The sequence below is a fragment of the Odocoileus virginianus genome, chromosome 14 (genome assembly GCF_023699985.2).
Source record: "Odocoileus virginianus isolate 20LAN1187 ecotype Illinois chromosome 14, Ovbor_1.2, whole genome shotgun sequence".
Taxonomy (NCBI): domain Eukaryota; kingdom Metazoa; phylum Chordata; class Mammalia; order Artiodactyla; family Cervidae; genus Odocoileus; species Odocoileus virginianus.
Window position 1 is genome coordinate 29,942,171 of NC_069687.1, and position 8,568 is coordinate 29,950,738.

Consider the following 8,568-nt stretch of genomic DNA (forward strand, 5'->3'; position numbering starts at 1 on the left):
GACCCCTCCCTGTGGTGAGCACTACGTCAGAGAGGAGGGGACCTGGCCAACCTTCCAGGGGCCCTTTCTCCCTCCTGGGACCCCGCCTCCGCCCTCACAGGCACTTTTAACTTGAAGAGTTGGGGTCCGCCCTCCCTTCTGTTTCAGACAAGTCTCCCCTCCAGCATCGCAGCATCTTGGACACCTCAGCATTTTCCCACCTTACAGGATGAAGTCTGAGGGGACACAGTATTTGTCAGCAACACTGACCACCCTGGGACATGTCGTCTCCTACTGCCCTTTGCCTGGACAAACATGTTTTGTTTGTCCTTTTCCCTTTGAGGGAAAACATGCCATGGGGAGAAAAAGACAACCGTGCCTGGCTGGAGGAACAGTCCTTGGCAAGCTGCCTGCCTCAGTAAAGTTTGTTCTTCCTCCAGGTCAGTGAAGCAGTCGCCTGACAGAAGTCACCAGTTGCTGGAAGCTTCTGGAAGTTACAGGTGAACTCATCATATTCTTTCTTTAAAAATGGCCCTCTACTATGAATAATTCTGGTTGTATTACTGTTATTTCATGGAGGTTAAAAAACAAAAAAAGCCTTTCCCTTCAAAATATCTCTGTCAATCCCTTTCACGTTTTTGTCACCATTTTCTATGTCTTTATTTCAGCCCTTCGGGATCCCAGTCGGCTTGCTGCTTTTATGTCCAAATAAATTCTCTTTCTCTCCTCTGCAGTCCTCAATCCACAGGACCCCCAGAAAGCCCTTCTGACACCCCCACTTTCAAAACGGCCTTCCCTGCTCAGGTAGAGGACACGGGCCAAGGACTTGGGCCTCTGATATCGTGGCCAATTGAGGTTGCGGGTTCTTCGACAAAATTCACATGGTTCAGGGCAGACGACTTCCGAGCCTTGCCCTGGACCAGTGCCTGTCCTGCACTGTGCATTAAGAATGATTCATAAATAGTTTAATTGCCATGCTGATGGCGCTTTCACACTGCCTTGCACTTTTCCTTTTGTTGTTCAGTTGCTAAGTCATGTCCAACTCTTTGCGACCCCATTGACTGCAGCACACCAGGCTTCCCTGTTCTTCACCATCTCCTGGAGTTTGCTCAAATTCATGTCCATTAAGTTGGTGATGCCCTCCTAACATCTCATCCTCTGTCGTCCCCTTCTCCTCTTGCCTTCAATCTTTCCCAGCATCAGGGTCTTTTCCAATAAGTTGGCTCTTCACACTTTCCCTGTTACGAACATTTAATTTGTAAAAGATAAATACTGGAATGTAACTGTATTCAGACCCCATTTGGAATTGCTCCTGTTTCTAATAGACCCATTTTAAATACCTTGAAATAAAACTCTTATGATGCCTAAGATACTCAGCCCCAAGTGCTCAGCACAGGGTGGACCAAAAGGCCCAATTTTCAGCAGCACTCAGCACTCCTCAGCATCCCCGCCTCCGTAGGCAGTGGGCACTGGTTCAGGAGGGTTCTATCTGGGCCCGAGGCAGTCCTGGTTCTGGGATCCAGGGTAGATAGAGCTGAGCTGGGCGAGTTTCCTCAGGTATTGGTTCCTCTTACCTTTCACTTTGGTGTTTCCCTTCACAGTTTGCAAAGTGCCTGCTGAGCTCTTCTGTTTTGTTCTCCAAAGAGCCCTGAAAGGGTAGAAACTGACCCTCAGGCAGTGGTGGGGGGATAACTGGCTTCCTCAGGCTCCCCTCACTGGCTGGTGCAAAGCAAGACTGGAATCGGGCTTCCTGACTCCACACTCAGTGCTCAGCTACTAACAGCAATGGCAGTCCTTTATGGAGCACCTGTTGTGTGTGGAGCATGGTTCTCGAAGCTGATTGCATTAACCTCACATGAACCTTAGCGGGGAAGCGCTTGGGTTGGCTCGGGTTCCCCCAAAGGGGACCTTGTGGTGAGAACTCAAGAGCAGGCTGTTTGTTCAGAAGGGGGTCTTGGAAAGCAAGCTGAGGAAAGCTGGAACGTGAGACAGGGAAAGGGGTGAGACTCACGTACTGCTCACCGAGGTCACTGGAGCTTATTCCTGCTGAGGAAGCTCTAGAACCCGCACAGGACACACAGTCACAACGGGCCAAGAGGGCGGGGCTTTGGACATACCCATCTGAGCAGTCATCGTTCGGGGGCTGCTGTCCTGTTAGCGGATGAGGACAGGGCACTTAGATGCGGAGAGCTGGCTTAGGCATCCAGAAAGAGCAAAGCCCTCAGGGAGGGGTGTCCTGAAGGGATTAGGGGTGGCACTTGAGCAGCACCTGCTATGGTCCTACTCTGGCTGCCTTAGAATTTTAGAGACAGGAGCACAGAGAGAGAGAGTCCAAGCCTCCAACTCAGGTCACACACATACACAGTAGGTGGCAGAGCCAGGATTCAAGCAGTCAGATGAGAGCTTGTGCTCTTAGCCACCTAGAAATTCCATGTGCTGTTCATCTCCCAGCCTCCAGCCCCACCCTGACCCCCCTCCTCCAGCCTCGGGGGCCCCAAGCTCCTCTATCTCTTGACCCCCACCCTCCCCACACAGCTGCAGGACAAGGGTTCAGTTTCACAGGGATCAGGATCCCCAGGCCCTGCTCAATTATAGCCCGAGTGTCCATAGCCCCAAAGGTCTAGGGAGGGCAGGAACTTGCATTTCTATCAATTCCCAGGTGAAGCTGCTGCAGGCCAGGGCCGGGCTTTGGGGACATTTGCCCCACACTCAGGGAGAGACTGCTATCTCCCGCCCTGCCCCGCCTGCATGTCTGAGAAACAGAAAGCTGGAGATGAAAGGGAACACAGAGTTCCTAGGCTCAGGTCTCAGATCCAAATGACAAAACTAGGTCACAATGATGAAACTAGGTTCCTATGGACTAAGTGATGTGCCCACGGTCCCCTCTGAGGTTCTGAGCAGTGTCACAAGATGAAGTGATGGGTTCCAGGCAGAAGGAAGAGATATCTCTTGCTGCTTCCCTGGGGATCTGTCCTGGGCGTGAGGGCCAGGAGGCAGAGATTAGAGGAGCAGAGTGAGCTTCCCCCCCCCAGCCACTGGGGAAAACATTGGGATGGCTTCAGTCCCCTCTAGGGCCAGGCTCACAGTAACCCATCTGCAAGGGTCTCTGTGGGGAAGAAAGTCAAGTAAGGAGAGCAGGAGGGTGCAGGAGAGCTGAGGGTGACAGGGCAGTGTTTGCTCAATGTTTATTGACTTTGTCCCTGTGATCTTCAAACAAAGAGCTGATTCATTTAGCTGAATTTTTTTTTTAAGTCAGTTAAAATGGTTATTTATCACCTCATAAACTAAACAGCCAGTGGACTGAACTTCTCAACAAATTCTAACATCGAATATATCAGTTATGATACAAAGATATTTATAGGCACTAATAAGTGGCAGGCAGGGATGCTAGGCCCTGGTGAAAGGGGCGTGAACCAAAAACCACTGCTCCTTTTGACCAACTGAAAATCCAGTGTGTGTGTATGTGTGAACCCACTTCTTTGTTTAGGATGTGCAGCCCTCACTGTTCTACCTCCTTCATTATCCAAACTCCCTTTGTATCTTTGCAGTGTTTGCAGACTTGGCCTCCTAAACACAAGAATGATGCTCATTCCATGTGCAACAAAATAACGCTGCCCAAACTGTCATCTTCTGTGTTTCTTTGGGCTCCACCAGGATGTTGAATTACCCAAACCATACAGCATATGTTCATCAGAGATACTGTTGTAAACAAACATCTCCACCACAGCTGAGCAGGAAGCTGAAAAAATGAATTCAGTCTGGGATTGCTCAAAAAGATGAATTTTCATAGACTGGAGTGGGAACGGACAATTCACTGGATTGGAAAATGGATTGGAGGCACTCTAATGGAGTTACCGTTGGGTGACAGCGCCCTCTGTTGGTTCCCTTAAGGAAAACAGGCAGGGTTTGAGAGCATGGTGATAGGAGAGCTACACATACTAAAATTTGGTTCTGGTGGGAAAAGGTCAGTGGTTTGTCTGTGGGATTTGTCAGGGTGTTGAGGTGCCAGTATGTCAGGATATTCTCATATTCAGTCCAACATGTGTGAGAGCCACCCCGTCACTCAGACCTGCCTTCCCAAGTGTTTCATTCTCAGGCTTCTCAGAACTCGTTTTTGGAACTTGACCTGTACCTTAACTTCTGAGGATGGTGGCCCAAGGCCTTGGGGTTCTGTAAGATCATCTTGCTACAGGACTGATGGATACAAACAAGACTAAAGAGGCTCCTCCCTGACAACATTATTGGTCCAAAGACATTAATGAGTTTAACTTAGGGGAAGGCAGCGGGGGAGGGCGCCTTGCAGCTTGTGGAATCCATTTAAAATTGCCATTCAAGAGTGTTCTGAAGAACGAATTGCCAGCTGTTCTGTCATTTGGCAAAGAGTTCCTTTACTTCAATGAACATTTAAGGTGGAGAATATGAATATGGCAAACCACGTGGCAAGGAAGAAAGTTCCCAAGGACCAGTACAGCCAGAGGGACATGTAGAACCTGTGCAGTGGCAGAACAAAATGGATCTCAAGCACACGATGCCTTCTGCACGTGCAGCTTGCCTGAATTCAGAAGGATTCCAAGAAGACACTACGTCCACTGGGGCGGGCTCACCCAGTGGTGCAGCAGTGAAAAAGAATCCACCTCCAATGCAGGAGACGCAGGAGACGCCAGTTCGATCCCTGGGTTGGGAAGATCCCTTGGAGAAGGAAATGCAAGCCACTCCAATATTCTTGCCTGGAAAAATCTCATGGACAGAGAAGCCTGGCAGCAACAGTCCATGGGGTCAGAAAAGAGTCAGAAACAACCGAGCACAGCACACGGCACATTTCCCTGACCAGCACTTGGACAAGTGCCCTCTGCAGTGAAAGTGCAGAGTCCCAACCAGCGGACCGCCAGAGAACGTCCTATGGGCAGCTGCTTGAGGCAATGACCCAATCTTTGCTGTCTGTCTAGAGATTCTGAGTAGGAAAGAAATTTCAGGCCAAGAAGAGGGGAGAGAGATGTTATATCTCATAGACCAAGGGAGAAAACAGTTCAATATGATTTCCTCAAATTAGAATAGTAGGCAGTAATGACTATAGTGATGGGTCATGAACATTTCAGAAAAACATCTTGTTTGTTAAGAGTGGTAATTAAACAAGCAGGGCATTGGACTGATGTGGCTCTAATGTGGTGATGACTTAATTAAGAAACAAAAATCTAAGCCTGTAGATGCCTCAAGGTTCCAAATCAAAACACTAAAGACAACCAAATATAGTCAAAGCTATGGTTTTTCCAGTAATCATATGTGGATATGAGAGGTGGACCATAAAAAAAAGCTGAGCATAGAAGAATTGATGCTTTTGAACTGTGGTGTTGGAGAAGACTCTTGAGAGTGCCTTGGACTGCAAGGAGATCCAACCAGTCCATCCTAAAGGAAATCAGTCCTGAATATTTATTGGAAGGACTGATGCCAAAGCTGAAGCTTCAATACTTTTGGCCATTTGATGGGAAGAGTCAACTCATTGGAAAAGACCCTGATGCTGGGAAAGATTGAAGGCAGGAGAAGGGAGCGACAGAGGATGAGATGGTTGGATGGCATCATTGACTCAATAGACATGAATTTGAGCAAACTCTGGGAGATGGTGAAGGACAGGGAAGCCTGGCATGCTGCAGTCCATGGAGTTGCAAATGGTTGGATATGAATGAGTGACGGAATAACAAAAGGACAACCAATCACAAATAGTCAACTAGGCTCTAATCTACAGCCTGTCAACAATTTCCTTGCTTTGTTCCTACCTTTTCTTTATAAAACTCTTTCTGAAGCTCCAGTCAGTGGAGTCCTCCTAACCACTTCTGCTTTGCCACAGCCCTGTGTGAATCAATTTTTGCTCAGATAAACTCTTCATGTGCCTCAATTTATCTTTTAATGAGAGTCAGAGACTCCTCTTTCATGAAACTTCCATGGTGTCCCTCCTGGAGGGCTCACAATACCATGGAATACATCATCATAATATCATAATATGTCTGCAGGAACTATGTAAGGCTCCAGTTTCAGTTTATATTTCACATAACAGTCACTGACACAGATGTTTAAATGTCTGGTAGACACAAATCCAGGGGCTTCCCCGGAGACTCAGTGGTAAAGAACCCATCTGCCAATGCAGGAGACATAAGAGACTCCAGTTCGATCCCTGGGTCAGGAAGATCCCTTGGAGGAGGGCATGGCAACCCATGCCTGGAGAATCCCTTGGACAGAGGGAGCCTGGTGGGCTACTGTCCATCGGGTCACAAAGAGTCGGACACGACTGAAGCAACTTAGCAAGCATACAACTCATTGCTCAGTCAAATTCCTGCTGAAATGCGCACCTTGTCTCAACTAGAGCTAAAGGTTTAAAAGAGTAAAGACTCACTTATAAAAATTTTGTTGTAACCTAACGAGACCCCAGGCCTTGCACTGCTGGAAACCAACAGCTGACTCTCACCCACAGAGGATGCTTTGCAGATGTGTCCTTGCTGGGGACATGTGAAGACCAAAGCCACAGCCTGGCCAAAACATTGCTGAGAATGCACCTCAGCCCACAAGGACACAGCTCTTCTCCCTGGTTGGGTTACTCCATCGCTGATCTTCAGCACCTTCATGTAAGGTCCATGAACGGGAGGTGGTTTCCAACTACTTTCTGATCCAAAGGACCTGAACTCTAATTTTTTTTAAATGAATGACTAAACAGAGGAAAAGTTAAGAAAATATTCCAATTTGTATTTTCCGATTCAGTAATATTCATGTGATTTCCCATTTCCCATTTGCCTAGCAAATTCTACCCTGGGTAGCTTGGGAGGCATCACTGAAGCCCCAGAATAAAAACCAACAACACGCTTAAGATCCACATGGATTCGTTTTAAGGTAAACTTCCTTAGTTCAGTTTAATTCAGTCGCTCAATCATGTTCGACTCTTTGTGACCCCATGGACTACAGCATGCCAGGCTTCCCTGTCCATCACCAACTCCCAAAGATTGCTCAAACTCATGCCCATCAAGTCAGTGATGCCATCCAACCATCTCCTCCTCTACCGTCCCCTTTTCCTGCCTTCAATCTTTTCTAGCATCAGGGTCTTTTCCACTGAGTCAGTTCTCCGCCAAAGTATTGGAATTGCAGCTTCAGCATCAGTCCTTCCAATGAATATTCAGGACTGATTTCCTTTAGAATTGACTAGTTTGATATTCTTGCAGTCCCAGAACTCTCAAGAGTCTTCTCTAACACCACAGTTCAACAGAATCAGTTCTTCTGTGCTCAGCTTTCTTTATGGTCCAACTCTCACATCGATACATGACTAATGGAAAAACAATAGCTTTGACTAGACAGACATTTGTTGGCAAAGTAATGTCTCTGCTTTTTAATATGCTATACAGGTTGGTCATATCTTTTCTTCCAAGAAGCAAGCGTCTTTTAATTTCATAGCTGCAGTCACCATCTGCAGTAATTTTGAAGCCCAAGAAAATAAATCTGTCACTGTTTCCATTGTTTCCCCATATATTTGCCATGAAGTGATGGGACCAGATGCCATGATCTTAGTTTTTTGAATGTTGAGCTTTAAGCCAACTTTTTCACTCTCCTCTTTCACTTTCATCAAGAGGTTTTTTAGTTCCTCTTCACTTTCCACCATAAGGGTGGTGTCATCTGCATATCTGAGGTTACTGATAATTCTCAGGGCAATCTTGATTCCAGTTTGTGCTTCATCCAGCCCAGCATTTCATGATGTACTCCGCATTTAAGTTATATATGCACGGTGACAATATACAGCCTTGACATACTCCTTTCCCAATTTGGAACCCATCTGCTGTTCTCTGTCCTATTTTAACTGTTGCTTCTTGACCTTCACACGGATTTCTCAGGAGGCAGGTAAGGTGGTCTGGTATTACCATCTCTTGAAGAATTTTCCGGTTTGTTGTTATCCACACAGTAAAGGCTTTGGCATAGTCAATAAAGCAGAAGTAGATGTTTTCAGGAACTCTGTTGCTTTTTCAATGATCCAACCCATATTGACAATTTGATCTCTGATTCCTCTGCCTCTTCTTAATCCAGCTTGAACTTCTGGAAGTTCTCAGTTCATGTACTGTTGAAGCCTGGCTTGGAGAATTTTGAGCATTACATTGCTAGCATGTGAGATCAGTGCAATTATGGAATAGTTTGAACATTCTTTGGCATTGCCTTTCTTTGGGATTGGAAAGAAAACTGACCTTTTCCAGTCCTGTGGCCTCTGCTGAGTTTTCCAAATTTGCTGGCATATTGAGTGCAGCACATTAGCAGGATCATCATTTAGGACTTGAAATAACTCAGCTGGAATTCTATCACCTCCTCTAGCTTTGTTCTTAGCGATGCTTCCTAAGGCCCACTTGACTTCAGACTCCAGAATGTCTGGCTCTAGGTGAGTGATCACACCATTGTGGTTATCTGAGTCTTTAAGACTTTTTTGTATAGTTCTGTGTATACTTCCACCTCTTCTTAATATCTTCTGCTTCTGTTAGGTCCATACCATTTCTATCCCTTATTGTGCCCATCTTTGCATGAAATGTTCCCTTCAGTTCAGTTCAGTAGCTCAGTCGTGTCCGACTCTTT

The 8,568-nt window shown here is 46.6% G+C and overlaps 1 long non-coding RNA gene across 1 annotated transcript; it reads left to right on the top strand.

The window, feature by feature from the left end:
- Window positions 1-370: 370 nt before the first annotated feature.
- LOC139038181 (uncharacterized) lies at window positions 371-6,838 on the top strand. The gene is made up of 2 exons (XR_011491105.1): window positions 371-479; window positions 3,528-6,838. It is a non-coding gene; the product is annotated as an uncharacterized lncRNA (long non-coding RNA).
- Window positions 6,839-8,568: the final 1,730 nt, after the last annotated feature.